The sequence below is a fragment of the Entelurus aequoreus genome, linkage group LG06 (assembly GCF_033978785.1).
Source record: "Entelurus aequoreus isolate RoL-2023_Sb linkage group LG06, RoL_Eaeq_v1.1, whole genome shotgun sequence".
In the NCBI taxonomy this organism is placed as follows: Eukaryota; Metazoa; Chordata; class Actinopteri; order Syngnathiformes; family Syngnathidae; genus Entelurus; species Entelurus aequoreus.
This window is the reverse complement of record NC_084736.1, coordinates 15359710-15374835: the sequence shown is the minus strand read 5'-3', so window position 1 is coordinate 15374835 and position 15126 is coordinate 15359710. Positions and strand designations below refer to the sequence as shown.

Here is a 15126-nt window from a genome sequence, read left to right as displayed (position 1 = left end):
GGCAAAAGTAGCTAAAGAGAGTAAAAATATCAATACTACAGTAGTATTGGCTACTAGAGGGGACTGAACCAATCAGAGCAGGCTGTCCAGTGTTGTGGCCACTGATTGGCTCAGCCTCAGGCAGCATTACTATGTTGGATTAAACAAATGTAAAGGTGACTTTTGAATGGTATTTCACGTCGTAATGTTAAAAATATAAATAGGAGGTCATAATTAGGTTTTAATGCTCTAAAGCAGGGGTGTCAAACTCATTTTAGCTCAGGGGCCGCATGGAGGAAAATCTGTGCACACGCGGGCCGGGCTATTAAAATCATGGCATTAAAACTAAAATAGAACTGACACATTCTGAAAATATTACAAAAATTTTTAGAAAATATAGAAAAAAGTTTAGATCCATGAAGGAAAGAAGAAAGTGAATGAATGTTTATAATTGAATACATTTACATATGCATAAAAATGTGTTTTCTTTTGTATTATTTTTTTAATGAATTAAGTAACAATTATGACAACCTTCTTCCAAAACACAATACAGAATGTGAGATAAAACAGGATAATGCGTACATCCATCATTTGTTTTCAAAACGGTTACAAAAAAGTGGGACCCCATTTTTATGACTTCATGCCCATTTTGAAAATTCCTAGCACCAACACTGATGAAGTATTGGTGCGTGCAAAAACAGCAGCAGGCGGCTGTGGCCTGCGGGCCGGTTCTAATACTAATCAGTCCAGCCCAGATCCAGGCTAAAGACCAGAGGGGACAGAGCCTTTTCCGTTGCCGCCCCTAAACTCTGGAACAGCCTTCCCCTCCACATTAGGTCAGCCCGGAGCTTGGGGGTCTTCAAAACCCTCCTTAAGACCTACCTCTTCTCGCTGGCCTTTGACCCGAGCTGAGTCCGCCCACTAGGCCACCATTTCTAGTCCCCCCGCCCCCCCTCCCACCCCTTCGCTTTAGTTGTATTTTTCAATTTGTCGCACTTTTATTATTATTATTTTTTATTCTGCAAATTTTTTAAACTTTTTATTCGACCCCTTTTACCGTATTGCATTTGCACTATCTTGTTTAGCACACTCATTGTTTATGTTCTTTGTTTGTTTTTTTGTTTTGCTTAGTTTTTTTTTGTTTTTTGTTTGCTCCATGCTTTTTTAACCTGTAAAGCACTTTGGTTCAATCTAAAAAGTTCTTGAAAATGTGCTACATAAATAAAGTTGACTTGACTTGACTTGACAATCAAACATCATCCATAGATAATTCATTGACTTTGACACCCCTGCTCTAGAAAATATTTGATTCATAACTAATGATTACTACTTTGCGGAAAACAATTCATTACCGTCAGGTCCGGAACCAATTAACAGCAATAAACGAGGAATGGCTGTATTTCTATTATTATTCTCACTATTTTATCTTTTCATTCATTTATTATTTTAATTTTATATTTATCTTTGTACATATATCGACATATATTTTAAACAATGTGTTATTTTTTTATTTTATTTTATTTTTAAATTGTTTTCCTGGCTTAAACCATGTTTTGTTTTGTTACTAGTGCTGTGTGTGTTTTATTTTTATTTTACTATAATTTTTATTATTATTCTATAAAGCCCTTTATGTTGCAACTTGCTTGTGCACAAAAAGTGCTAAATAAATAGTTTGATTGATGATTGAAGTTCAATCAATCAATCAATCAATGTTTATTTATATAGCCCTAAATCACAAGTGTCTCAAAGGGCTGCACAAGCCACAACGACATCCTCGGTTCAGAGCCCACATACGGGCAAGGAAAAACTCACCCCAGTGGGACGTCGATGTGAATGACTATGAGAAACCTTGGAGAGGACCGCATATGTGGGTAACCCCCCCCTCTAGGGGAGACCGAAAGCAATGGATGTTGAGTGGGTCTGACATAATATTGTGAAAGTCCAGTCCACAGTGGATCTATGCTTTCTTTAAGTTGAAGTAGAGTGGTTTGAAAAAATTCTGCAATACCTAAATATCACAATAATTCATTAAGTGGCCTAGTGGTTAGAGTGTCTGCCCTGAGATCGGTAGGTTGTGAGTTCAAACCCCGGCCGAGTCATACCAAAGACTATAAAAATGGGACCCATTACCTCCCTGCTTGGCACTCAGCATCAAATGTTGGAATTGGGGGTTAAATCACCAAAAATTATTCCTGGGCGCGGCCCCCGCTGCTGCTCACTGCTCCCCTCACCTCCCAGGGGGTGGAACAAGGGTATGGGTCAAATGCAGAGGACAAATTTCACCACACCTAGTGTGTGTGTGACAATCATTGGTACTTTAACTTTAACTTAACTTTAACTTAAGGTCATGACGTAGTAAGTGGAGTGATGCGGACACGTTTGTTACTAGATACAATTTGAATGCGCCACTGACTTGGAGACTTTGTGTCTGTATTTAATAACATTTGATATTTGTTTTTCTTTACAAATGCTGTGTTTTAGACCAGTGGTCCCCAACCACCGGGCCGCGGCCGGACCGATTGGTACCGGGCCGCACAAGAAATTAAAAAAAAAAATTTTATTTTTTTTTATTTTTATTTTTTTAATGAAATCAACATAAAAAACACAATATATACATTATATATCGATATAGATCAATACAGTCTGCAGGGATACAGTCCGTAAGCACACATGATTGTATTTATTTATGTAAAAAAAAAAAAAAAAAATTTTGAAATACACCCCCCCCCCTATCCCCCACCGGTCCGTGGGACAAATTTTCAAGCGTTGACCGGTCCGCAGCTACAAAAAGGTTGGGGACCACTGTTTTAGACTGCAAAATTGTTCTATGAAGGTCACTTATTAATACGCATGTCTAGGATACGCTAACCCGATACTTGTTATATAGAGCTTGTATTGGATCGATATCTGATATCAAAATAATTTCATTACACCCCTGAGCTTTTTCTCACTATATTGTCTATTTGTTTTATTTTAACAGTATGCTGCGGGCCAACAAAACTCGAGCTGCGGGCCTCATATGGGCCCCAGGGCCACACTTTGGACACCCCTGGCATACAGGCTATTATCAGTGGTTCTCAAAATTTCTTTCACCAAGTACCACCCCAGAAAACACTTGGCTACCACCATACAATGATGACCAACATTAAAATATAGTGGCGTAGTAGGCCTAAGTATTCATTAAAACAAGGCAAAGGTTGTATTTAACAAGTACAAAACCCAAAACCAGTGAAGTTGGCACGTTGTGTAAATCGTTTAAAAAAAAAAAACAGAATACAATGATTTGCAAATCCTTTTCAACCTATATTCAATTGAATAGACTGCAAAGACAAGATATTTAATGTTCAAACTGGTACACTTTGTTATTTTTTGCAAACTTTAGCTCATTTGGAATTTAATGCCTGCAACAGGTTTCAAAAAAGCTGGCACAAGTGGCAAAAAAGACTGAGGAAGTTGAGGAATGCTCATCAAACACTTATTTGGAACATCCCACAGGGGAACAGGCTAATTGGGAACAGGTGGGTGCCATGATTGGGTATAAAAAGCAGCTTCCATGAAATGCTCAGTCATTCACAAACAAGGATGGGGCGAGGGTCACCACTTTGTCAACAAATGCGTGAGCAAATTGTCAAACAGTTTAAGAACAACAATTCTCAACGAGCTATTGCAAGGAATTTAGGGATTTCACCACCTACAGTCCGTAATATCCTCAAAAGGTTCAGAGAATCTGGATAAATCACTGCACGTAAGCGGTAATGCTTGTGAACTTCGATCCCTCAGGCGGTACTGAATCAAAAAGCGACATCAGTGTGTAAAGGATATCACCACATGGGCTCAGGAACACTTCAGAAAACCACTGTCTGTAACTACAGTTTGTCTCTACATCTGTAAGTGCAAGTTAAAACTCTACTATGCAAAGCCAAAGTCATTTATCAACAACACCCAGAAACGCCACCGGCTTCGCTGGGCCCGAGGTCATCTAAGATGGACTGATGCAAAGTGGAAAAGTGCTCTGTGGTCTGACGAGTCCACATTTCAAATTGTTTTTGGAAATTGTGTACGTCGTGTCCTCCGGACCAAAGAGGAAAAGAACCATCCGGACTGTTATAGGCGCAAAGTTCAAAAGTCAGAATCTGTGATGGTGTGGGTAACTTACACATCTGTGAAGGCACTATTAATGTTGAACGGTGCATACAGGTTTTGGAGCAACATATGTTGCCATCCAAGCAACGTCTTTTTAATGGACGCCCCTGCTTATTTCAGCAAGACTATTATTATTTACGATTTACACAATATGCCAACTTCACTGGTTTTGGGTTTTGTATAGTATAGAACCACTGGGCCTCAAGATGCAACTCGTTATGTGTGAGCTATATCCTCTTGAGAGCCAGTGTCCTCTGCAGTGGACGTTTGTAATTATATTTTTTGTAACTGACAAATGAAATTTACCAAAAAAACATGAAAGTCTGTCTCTCTGCCCAGTCAAATACTTATTACTTATTTTCCCCTACTATAAAAGCATTCATTTGACCCTTGTGAAAATCTGGTGAACAAAGACAATTAAAAACGACCATTAATGAGCAAATTAATCGTTAAATATAACATCGTTGTGGCTATTTTACTATAAAGCAATAAGTCCCGGCAGCCTTTTCTTCCTCTGCCATGCGTGATGCACTTTAAAAGGTTACAAGAACATCTAATGGGCCTCCAGCTTGATGGAGCCTCATTAATTGCCCCCCACCCCCACCAGCAGCCTTCCCCAGAGTGTTATTAGACTGTAAATACATTCTTACAGTAGACGGTGATATTGATCCTGGTGTAATGGTCACACAGGTTATTAAAAGCAAAGTATCATAAAGCCTGGATGGATGCTCTTAAAATACCGCAATATTTCATAACTAAGGTCTAAACCAGTGTTTTTCAACCACTGTGCCGCGGCACACCGTGAGATACAGTCTGGTGTGCCGTGGGAGATGATCTAATTTCACCTATTTGGGGTAAAAATATTTTTTGCAAACCAGTAATTATAGTCTGCAAATGATGTGTTGTTGTTGAGTGTCGGTGTTGTCTGGAGCTCGGCAGAGTAACCGTGTAATACTCTTCCATATCAGTAGGTGGCAGCCGGTAGCTAATTGCTTTGTAGATGTCGGAAACAGCGGGAGGCAGGGTGCAGGTAAAAATGTATTTAATGCTTCAACCAAAAATAAACAAAAGGTGAGTGCCCCTAAGAAAAGGCATTGAAGCTTAGGGAAGGCTATGCAGAACGAAACTAAAACAGAACTGGCTACAAAGTAAACAAAAACAGAATGCTGGACGACAGCAAAGACTTACTGTGGAGCAAAGACGGCGTCCACAATGTACAGCCGAATATGACATGACAATGTCCCCACGAAGAAGGATAAAAACAAAGTACATGCGGGAAATATGGCTCAAAGGAAGACATGAAACTGCTACAGGAAAACACCAAAGAAATACATACATATATACATACATACATATACTGTATATACATGCATATATATCTTTTTTTTTTTTACTTTCAACGCCTAAAGGTGCTGTTTGCAAACAAACAATTTGTAGTCATGTTGTTGTTATGATAGAATATACATTCAATGACAGCTAACACTAGCTATCCAAATTGCTATTATTAGCTAACAACACCTAAAGCTAATGCGCGTGCATGTGTTACGTACGTACGTAATGGCGTCATTTCGTACGAAAAACCGTAATAGGGCGGGATATACTGTGTAAAATACATTGGAAAGGTAGCGCCTTCTAGGTATCTGGGTAAATGTTGCAAACAGTCACTATAAGGGTAAATTAAGGCCCGGGGGCCGCATGCTGCCTGTTAATCTTTTCAATCTGGCCCGCCGGACATTCCCAAATATATTTTTTTAAATCTTTAAGATGGAAAGTGTAGCTTCTATGATGATGTGCAGTGATGTTTTCAAATGACCCTAAGTCGTGAAATATACAAAGTATTTCAACGGTTGGAATCTGCGCTTTTGCATGATGTACCAGTTACTATGGTAATCTAATTAGTTACTATGGTAATCTAATTAGTTACTATGGTAATCTAAGTCACAGCAGCTCAGACGAGGCACCAAGCAGTGTGGGTGGGGAGCGTTTCCACAGAGTGTTTCCAGAGCGACGCGGAAGGAGATTTTTACAACAAAGTTCTAAAGCTTAGTGATATATCACATATATCAGATTGTAGGTGAGTTGTTTTTTTTAGCCTTCGCGTTCATATTTCGCTGTGTTTGTTGCATTTTTGTTGCGTTTTGCTTGATTGTAAAATATGTCGATGGATAGGGGGTGTGACGTTCATATGTTGTCAGTATTCAGTGTTTTATCCTCCATAGTTAATATTGTAAATCCCACATTCTTTATTTTCATGTACATTCTGGGTGTCTCATTCTGTAAAAAAAAAAATTAAAATTCCATTCCGTTTTTTAAGGCGGTCTGTCATAACGTTTTTAGCATTCAATCAGACATTATTGGGAGATTTTGTATTAAGTGTTCCCGAAAATACATATACCGGCCCCCAGGCACATTTTTTTCTCTAAATTTGGCCCCTCGAGTCAAAATAATTGCCTAGGCCTGCTCTAGCTCAACTTCAGATCTATCCGAGGATTATACGTTTTTATTATTTTTTTATGTTATTTTTGTATGTTTGTTTTATGCCCTTTTTGTCGAAAAAAAACACAAAATATGCAATATTTCCCCCCAAAAAAATTCAAAGTAGAATATTTAATGTGAAGTAATTGAAGCCTTGAATAGGTCAAAAATTCGTAACATTGATTTTAATTCATTATCATCATTTGAGCAAAGACAGTTAAAAAAACAACAAAAAAACAGTCTGCATGGCAGCTTTGTGTTATAACTTTTTCTAGTTACATTTCACCTGTTCGCTCTTTTATTCCACTTTTTAATGTGTTTTTTTTCCCCATCTGTTTTTCAATCAATCAATCAAACTTTATTTATATTGCCCTGAATCACAAGTGTCTCAAAGGGCTGCACAAGCCACAACGACAACCTCGGCTAAGATCCCAAAGTATGGCTGAGCTACAAGAGGAGATAATCTTGTCTTTTTGATGTTCGTCTCAGAGCAATCGTCCATTAAAAGGGTATGTACCCATTCAATTGGCTCATTTTTTTTTTTAAATTCATTAATAGCATCACTGTCAGGTTCAAACACTGATGACATCTATTAAACAGACAAAGAAGCAAGGAATTAAACAGAGACAGAAATAAATTTGGCTCAATGAGGAGAAACGCGTAGACCTGTACAGTGTCCCACCCCGCTCTGACGAAAGATTGTAAGTTAAAGTTAAAGTACCAATGATTGTCACACACACACTAGGTGTGGTGAAATTCGTCCTCTGCATTTGACCCATCCCCTTGTTCACACCATGGGAGGTGAGGGGAGCAGTGGGCAGCAGCGGTGCCACGCCCGGGAATCATTTTTGGTGATTTAACCCCCAATTCCAACCCTTGATGCTGAGTGCCAAACAGGGAGGTAGGTAATGGGTCCCATTTTTATAATCTTTGGTATGACTCGGTCGGGGTTTGAACTCACGACCTACCGATCTCAGGACGGACATTCTACCCACTAGGCCACTGAGTAGGCCGTGTATGCCTCCTCTTTTATTTGGACTTTCCCTGATTACATGGAAACTGTAATACTGAAAATACTGTTTCTAAAGGGACGGGGGTAGTAAACAGCCGCTGCCTTTGGTCACAAAACAGTTCAAAGAAAAGGTGCCTGGAGGGGGGTCAGGTCCTGCTTCCTCTCCACTTTATAGATCTCGGGTCAAGACAAAATCTTCCTGTGCATTACAATACATCAAAGAAACCGACACCTTCATGTCGCTTCCCATCCTACACAGTGGAGTTTCACAAGCCTTTTGATTGGTAAGATCGCCGGGAACTCATTGAAACACAAAGTTTTGTGATAACTTAGATACAATTATTCTGACCGTCACCATGGTAACACAAAATGTTGCCAACTTAAAGTACTGCCACAGGCGCGAGTGAGACCTTTCTGACGGTATAGCATATGTGGGGGTTCGCTGGCCGCGCCGTCTCGTATTTAACGTAAAAACGCAATCAATTGGCAGTTTTTGTCCTTGGTTGTCATGGTGATGATAAATCACAGGGAGTGAATTACAGGGGAACGCGCAAAGGCTGTGATTTGGGTGAAAGGTCACCCAGGAGCCCTGATAGTGCGTTTCATGGCTGCCTTACACAATCTGCGCCTCATCTGTCTTCAAGTGCCAACGCAGGGGTCAACTGCAACCCCCCACCCCAGCTCTCTCCTCCATTGCTACTGCAGGAGGTGGGGGGGTAATCAAGGTGGGCGGGGTCACGTGGCGCCAGATGGACCACTGTGCAGAAACGGTTAATATAATAAATGTGCGTGGAGGCTGTGAAGATGAGCGGACGTTGGCGGCGAATGGAGGTACGCACGCCACAAAGGCGTCCCCATCCGTGTGTTGTAAAGACCTCCCCCGGTGTGAAGGTCTCGCTATTTGGTCGCCGTGGCAACATCCATCACACTTTTCTTTGAGAATCCCGCCGCAGTAAACGCTCCTTTTCCGCGGCGGCGGGGAGGAAAGTCATCACGGCGGCTTCCTGTGGAGGCGAACGGCGCTTTTCATCACACTGAAGGATGCCAGGTGTGGGTCGCTCCCCCTGGTTAACTGCGCTGAATGATAGTGATGGGATGAAGTGGGGCGGGGCGGGGGGAGGGGGTGGGGGTGCTGCTTATGGAAAATATATGACAGTAACACAACCACTGGCCATATTATTAGGTACACCAACACCACAGCTGTGACGACGTTCAGCCTTTTCAAATATTTAGCTCTCCTTGACACAGGTGTCAAACTCAAGGCCCGGCGGCCAGGCCTGGACCGCCACGTCCTTTTAATATGGCCCACAAAAGCAATAAAGCACTTAAAGAAGAACTGCACTTTTTTATTTTATTTTGTCTGTCATTCACAATCCTTATGTGAGACAAGAACACACAGGTTTTTTTGTCTTTTTGTATGCATTCTAACTAGGGATGTCCGATAATATCAGACTACCGATGTTATTGACCGATAAATGCTTTAAAACGCAATATCGGAAATTATCGGTATCGGTTTCATAAAGTTAAATTTATGACTTGTGGTACACGGACGTAGGGAGAAGTACAGAGCGCCAATAAACACATAATATCCACGGCTTTTCACACACACAAGTGAATGCAAGGCATACTTGGTCAACAGCCATACAGGTCACACTGAGGGTGGCCGTATAAACAACTTTAACACTGTTACAAATATGCGCCATACTGTGAACCCACACCAAACAAGAATGACAAACACATTTCGGGAGAACATCCGCACCGTAACACAACATAAACACAACAGAACAAATACCCAGAACCCCTTGCAGCACTAACTCTTCTGGGACGCTGCAATATACACCCCCGCTACCCCCTAACCCATACTTGCCAACCTTGAGACCTCCGATACTGGGAGGTGGGGGGCGGGGGGCGTGGTCGGGGGTGGTTGGGGGGCGTGGTTGGGGCGTGGTTAAGAGGGGAATATAAGCTAGAATTCACCAACTCAAGTATTTCATATATATATATATATATATATATATATATATATATATATATATATATATATATATATATATGAAATACTTGACTTTCAGTGAATTCTAGCTATATATATATATTTATTTTATTATACATATAAATAAAATAAATACTTGAATTTCAGTGTTCTGGAGGCTATCCAGTAGATGGCAGTATTGTCCTGTTTAAGAGTGTCACAACATTTCTGTTTACGGCAGACGAACTGCTTTACGGTAGACTAAACGTGACTGCTGTTGTTGTGTGTTGTTACCGCGCTGGGAGGATGTTAATGAAACTGCCTAACTATAAACCCACATAAGAAACCAAGAACTCGCCCTCGATCATTCTACAGTTATGACGTCATTGGGCAGGCAAGCTGTTTATATTGTGGGAGAGCGGACGTGAGAACAGGCTGTCCCCACTCAGGTCCGCATTGAGCTGGTGGGGGCGTGGCCTCCAGCTCCGGCTGAATACCGGGAGTTTGTCGGGAGAAAATTGCTGCCGGGAAGATATCGGGAGAGGCGCTGAATACCGGGAGTCTCCCGGTAAAAACGGGAGGGTTGGCAAGTATGCCCTAACCTAAACCCCGCCCCCCCCCCCCAGCCCTGCCCAACTCAACCTCCTCATGCTCTCTCAGGGAGAGCATGTCCCAAATTCCAAGCTGCTGTTTTGAGGCTTGTTAAAAAAAATAATGCACTTTGTGACTTCAATAATAAATATGGCAGTGCCATGTTGGCATTTTTTTCCATAACTTGAGTTGATTTATTTTGGAAAACCTTGTTACATTGTTTAATGCATCCAGCGGGGCATCACAACAAAATTAGGCATAATAATGTGTTAATTCCACGACTGTATATATCGGTTGATATCGGAATCGGTAATTAAGAGTTGGACAATATCGGAATATCGGCAAAAATGCCATTATCGGACATCTCTAATTCTAACGCCTAAATAGGGGGTCAGCAACCCGCAGCTCTTTAAGTGCCGCCGTAGTGGCCCTTAAAAATGGATTGAAAATGGAAAAAGATGGGGGGGAAATATTTTTTTGGTTTTAGTACCGTATTTTTCGGACTATAAGTCGCAGTTTTTTTCATAGTTTGGCCGGGGGTGCGACTTATACTCAGGAGCGACTTATGCGTGAAATGATTAACACATTACCGTAAAATATCAAATAATATTATCTAGCTCATTCACGTAAGAGACTAGACGTATAAGATTTCATGGGATTTAGCGATTAGGAGTGACAGATTGTTTGGTAAACGTATAGCATGTTCTATATGTTATAGTTATTTGAATGACTCTTACCATAATATGTTACGTTAACATACCAGGCACGTTCTCAGTTGGTTATTTATGCCTCATATAACGTACACTTATTCAGCCTGTTGTTCACTATTCTTTATTTATTTTAAATTGCCTTTCAAATGTCTATTCTTGGTGTTGGGTTTTATCAAATACATTTCCCCAAAAAATGTGACTTATACTCCAGTGCGACTTATATATGTTTTTTCCCTTCTTTATTATGTATTTTCGGCAGGTGCGACTTATACTCCGGTGCGACTTATACTCCGAAAAATACGGTATGTTTTTTGTTTGAGGACAAACATGACACAAACCTTCCCAATTGTTCAAAAGCCCACTGTTTAATATGTTTGTGCGCATGCTTCACTGGTGAGAGTATTTGGTGAACATCGTTTTGTCCCACTGATTTCGGCGGTTCTTGAACTCACCATAGTGTGGACTGTGACGCGACAGTTTGTTTACATGTAAAATCTTCCACTCCTTCTTGGTCTCATTTTGTCCACCAAAAGTTTCATGCTGTGCGTGAATGCACAAAGGTGCGCTCTGTTGATGTTATTGACTTGTTGGAGTGAGCCACGTAAATAAGACCGCCCACAAAACGGCGCATCCGGAAGCGACTGTCAGAAAGCGGCTTGATCTGTAAAACATAATCTATGCAACATTTTGACCAAAGAACCACCATCACATGTTATGTAGACCACAAAGAAGTGTTTTACATTTAGAAAAAAAATTATAATAACAGGACTCCTTTAATGCGCCCTGTAATCCGCACCGCCTTATATATGAAAAAAATATCTAAAATAGACCATTCATCGTCAGTGCGCCTTATAACCCGGTGCGCCCTATGGTCCTGAAAATACGATACTCTAGCAAATATTTGTTTAGAAAACAAGATAACTGGATTTTTTTATTTTTAAATAGCTGAGCATGTATGATGTACGTGGAATTTATATCAATATACAAAATGTATCAAAGTGCCCACCCTTGCCTTGTTGGGTCTGCTCCTGTCTCTGGCCATGCTTCCCCCCCTCCCAGCAGACGATGTCGTGGAACACCGCAGAGGCCACCACAGTGTATGTTTTTTTATTTTAAATTTTAAAAAAATGTTGTAGCTGTATGTAGAAATGGCTGGTTGCATCAGCTATGCTCTTTTAATGTCTTTAATGTCCTTTGATGTTTCCCTCATACACACATGTTTATGTGTGCTATGGCTATGAGGTTTTTGTTTCCTTGGCCTCAGTCTGGACCCCCTCCCTCTACAGGGGCCCAGGCTTAGACTGAATATTTGTTTTTTTCAAATGTATATTATGTTTATAAACTTAGGAAATATGTCCCTGGACACATGAGGACTTTGAATATGACCAATGTATGATCCTGTAACTACTTGGTATCGGATTGATACCCAAATGTGTGGTATCATCCAAAACTAATGTAAAGTATCAAACAACAGAAGAATAAGTGGTTATTACTTTTTAGAAGTGTAGATAGAACATGTTAAAAGAGAAAATAAGCAGATATTAACAGTAAATGAACTAGTAGATTAATAATTCATTTTCTACCACTTGTCCTTTAATAATGTTGACAAATAGAATGGAAAATGACAATATGTTACTGCATATGTCAGCAGACTAAATTAGGAGCCTTTGTTTGTTTACTTACTACTAAAAGACAAGTTGTCGTGTATGTTCACTATTTTATTTAAGGACTAAATTGCAATAAGAAACATATGTTAGAATAGAATAGAATAGAAAATACTTTAATGATCCCTGGGGGAAATGCAGCACCACAGTTCGCTCACAATAAACACTTAAGTATTTTTTTTACATGTGAATAATATAAATACAGCCTATTATACAGCATTATTCACATGTGAATAATATAAATACAGTCTATTATACAGCATTATTCACATGTGAATAATATAAATACAGTCTATTATACAGCATTATTCTCATGTGAATAATATAAATACAGTCTATTATACAGCATTATTCACATGTGAATAATATAAATACAGTCTATTATACAGCATTATTCACATGTGAATAATATAAATACAGTCTATTATACAGCATTATTCTCATGTGAATAATATAAATACAGTCTTTTATACAGCATTATTCACATGTGAATAATATAAATACAGTCTACTATACAGCATTATTCAAATGTGAACAATACAAATACAGTCTATTATACAGCATTATTCACATGTGAATAATATCAATACAGTCTATTATACAGCATCATTCACATGTGAATAATATAGATACAGTCTATTATACAGCATTATTCACATGTGAATACTATAAATACAGTCTATTATACAGCATTATTCACATGTGAATAAAATAAATGCAGTCTATTATACAGCATTATTCACATGTGAATAATATAAATGCAGTCTATTATACAGCATTATTCACATGTGAATAATATCAATACAGTCTATTATACAGCATTATTCACATGTGAATAATATAGATACAGTCTATTATACAGCATTATTCACATGTGAATAATATGAATACAGTCTATTATACAGCATTATTCACATGTGAATAATATAAATGCAGTCTATTATACAGCATTATTCACATGTGAATAATATCAATACAGTCTATTATACAGCATTATTCACATGTGAATAATATAGATACAGTCTATTATACAGCATTATTCACATGTGAATAATATAAATACAGTCTATTATACAGCATCATTCACATGTGAATAATATGAATACAGTCTATTATACAGCATTATTCACATGTGAATAATATAAATAAGTCTATTATAAATTATTATTCACATGTCAATAATAGAAATACAGTCTATTATACAGCATTATTCACATGTGAATAATATAAATACAGTCTATTTTCAGCATTATTCACATGTGAATAATAGAAATACAGTCTATTATACAGCATTATTCACATGTGAATAATAGAAATACAGTCTATTTTCAGCATTATTCACATGTGAATAGTATAAATACAGTCTGTTATACAGCATTATTCACATGTGAATAATATAAATGCAGTCTATTATACAGCATTATTCACATGTGAATAATATAAATACAGTCCATTATACAGCATTATTCACATGTGAATAATATAAATGCAGTCTATTATACAGCATTATTCACATGTGAATAATATAAATACAGTCTATTATACGGCATTATTCACATGTGAATAGTATAAATACAGTTTAATGTACTGTAAGACTTTTTTGTTAAAATAAAGCCGATAATGACATTTTTTGTGGTCCCCTTTATTTAGAAAAGTACAGAAAAGTACCGAAATAATTTTGGTACTGGTACCGGTACCAAAATATTGGTATCAGGACAACACAAATACACGCACACCGAGCACCCAATGGCAGAAATGTAGATCGGCGCCTTTGGTAACCACTACAATTTTCCGTGTAATAATTCATCATGTTGCAACACGGAAAATAACTTTTAAAAACCGAGATGACCCTTCGCGTGGACACCAATTAAGAAGCGCGTGCACGAAGCTCACTCAGCCCTAATTAACCGAGCACGAGCACGAGCACGAGCGTCATGTATATGACAACAAAACCTCATAACATTAATGGCAACTTTGACCCTCGCCCCCCTGGGGACGCGGGGCATTTGCGCGCCGCGGTGCCGCGCGGTGCGTGCACGACACCCCGGCCCGGGGTCACGGGTTCGGCACCAAAATTGACTTTTTTCGGGTCGCGTCGAAACAGTTTTTTTTTTTTTTTATGGAAAAAGGTTGTGTTTTTTTCTTACCGCTGTGCGAGCCTGTGAAGATGCTGGGTTCGAGAAGCCGAGGAGGAGGAAGACGAAGAGCAGGAGGAGGTTCGGACTTCGCCCGGTCCAAACTTGGAAGATCCGCGGGACTTGTTCCGGTTATGTCTCGGGTGGGTGTGTGCGTGTTATTGCATGGCTCTCCACGCCACTCTCCTCGTGTCCATAGCGGTGGTCACTACGGGGTCTGCCGCGTAAAAGCGCTGCCAGAACCGGGCCCCCTCCGTGGTACCGGATGAGGATGGTGAGGATGATGAAGAGGATGGTATCGGTGGGGTCATTTTGGCTCGGACCGAACCGTCTCGTCCTTCCGCGTCATCAACGCGAGCGCCACCGAGAACGGGCTCACACGTGCCGCCTGGTTCCGGTATCGTCTCCCCCGCCACGGCTCATCCCTCCTCCGGTGTGGGAGCGC

The 15126-nt window shown here is 39.7% G+C and overlaps 1 protein-coding gene across 1 annotated transcript in view; it reads right to left on the bottom strand.

Annotated features, from left to right (window-relative positions):
- Positions 1 to 14829, bottom strand: part of gjc1 (gap junction protein gamma 1) — a 127114-nt gene extending 112285 nt beyond the window's left edge. The window contains exon 1 of the mRNA XM_062050062.1: positions 14694 to 14829. The gene's annotated coding sequence lies outside the window, so the exon portion shown is untranslated. The remainder of the gene's footprint in view (positions 1 to 14693) is intronic.
- Positions 14830 to 15126: the final 297 nt, after the last annotated feature.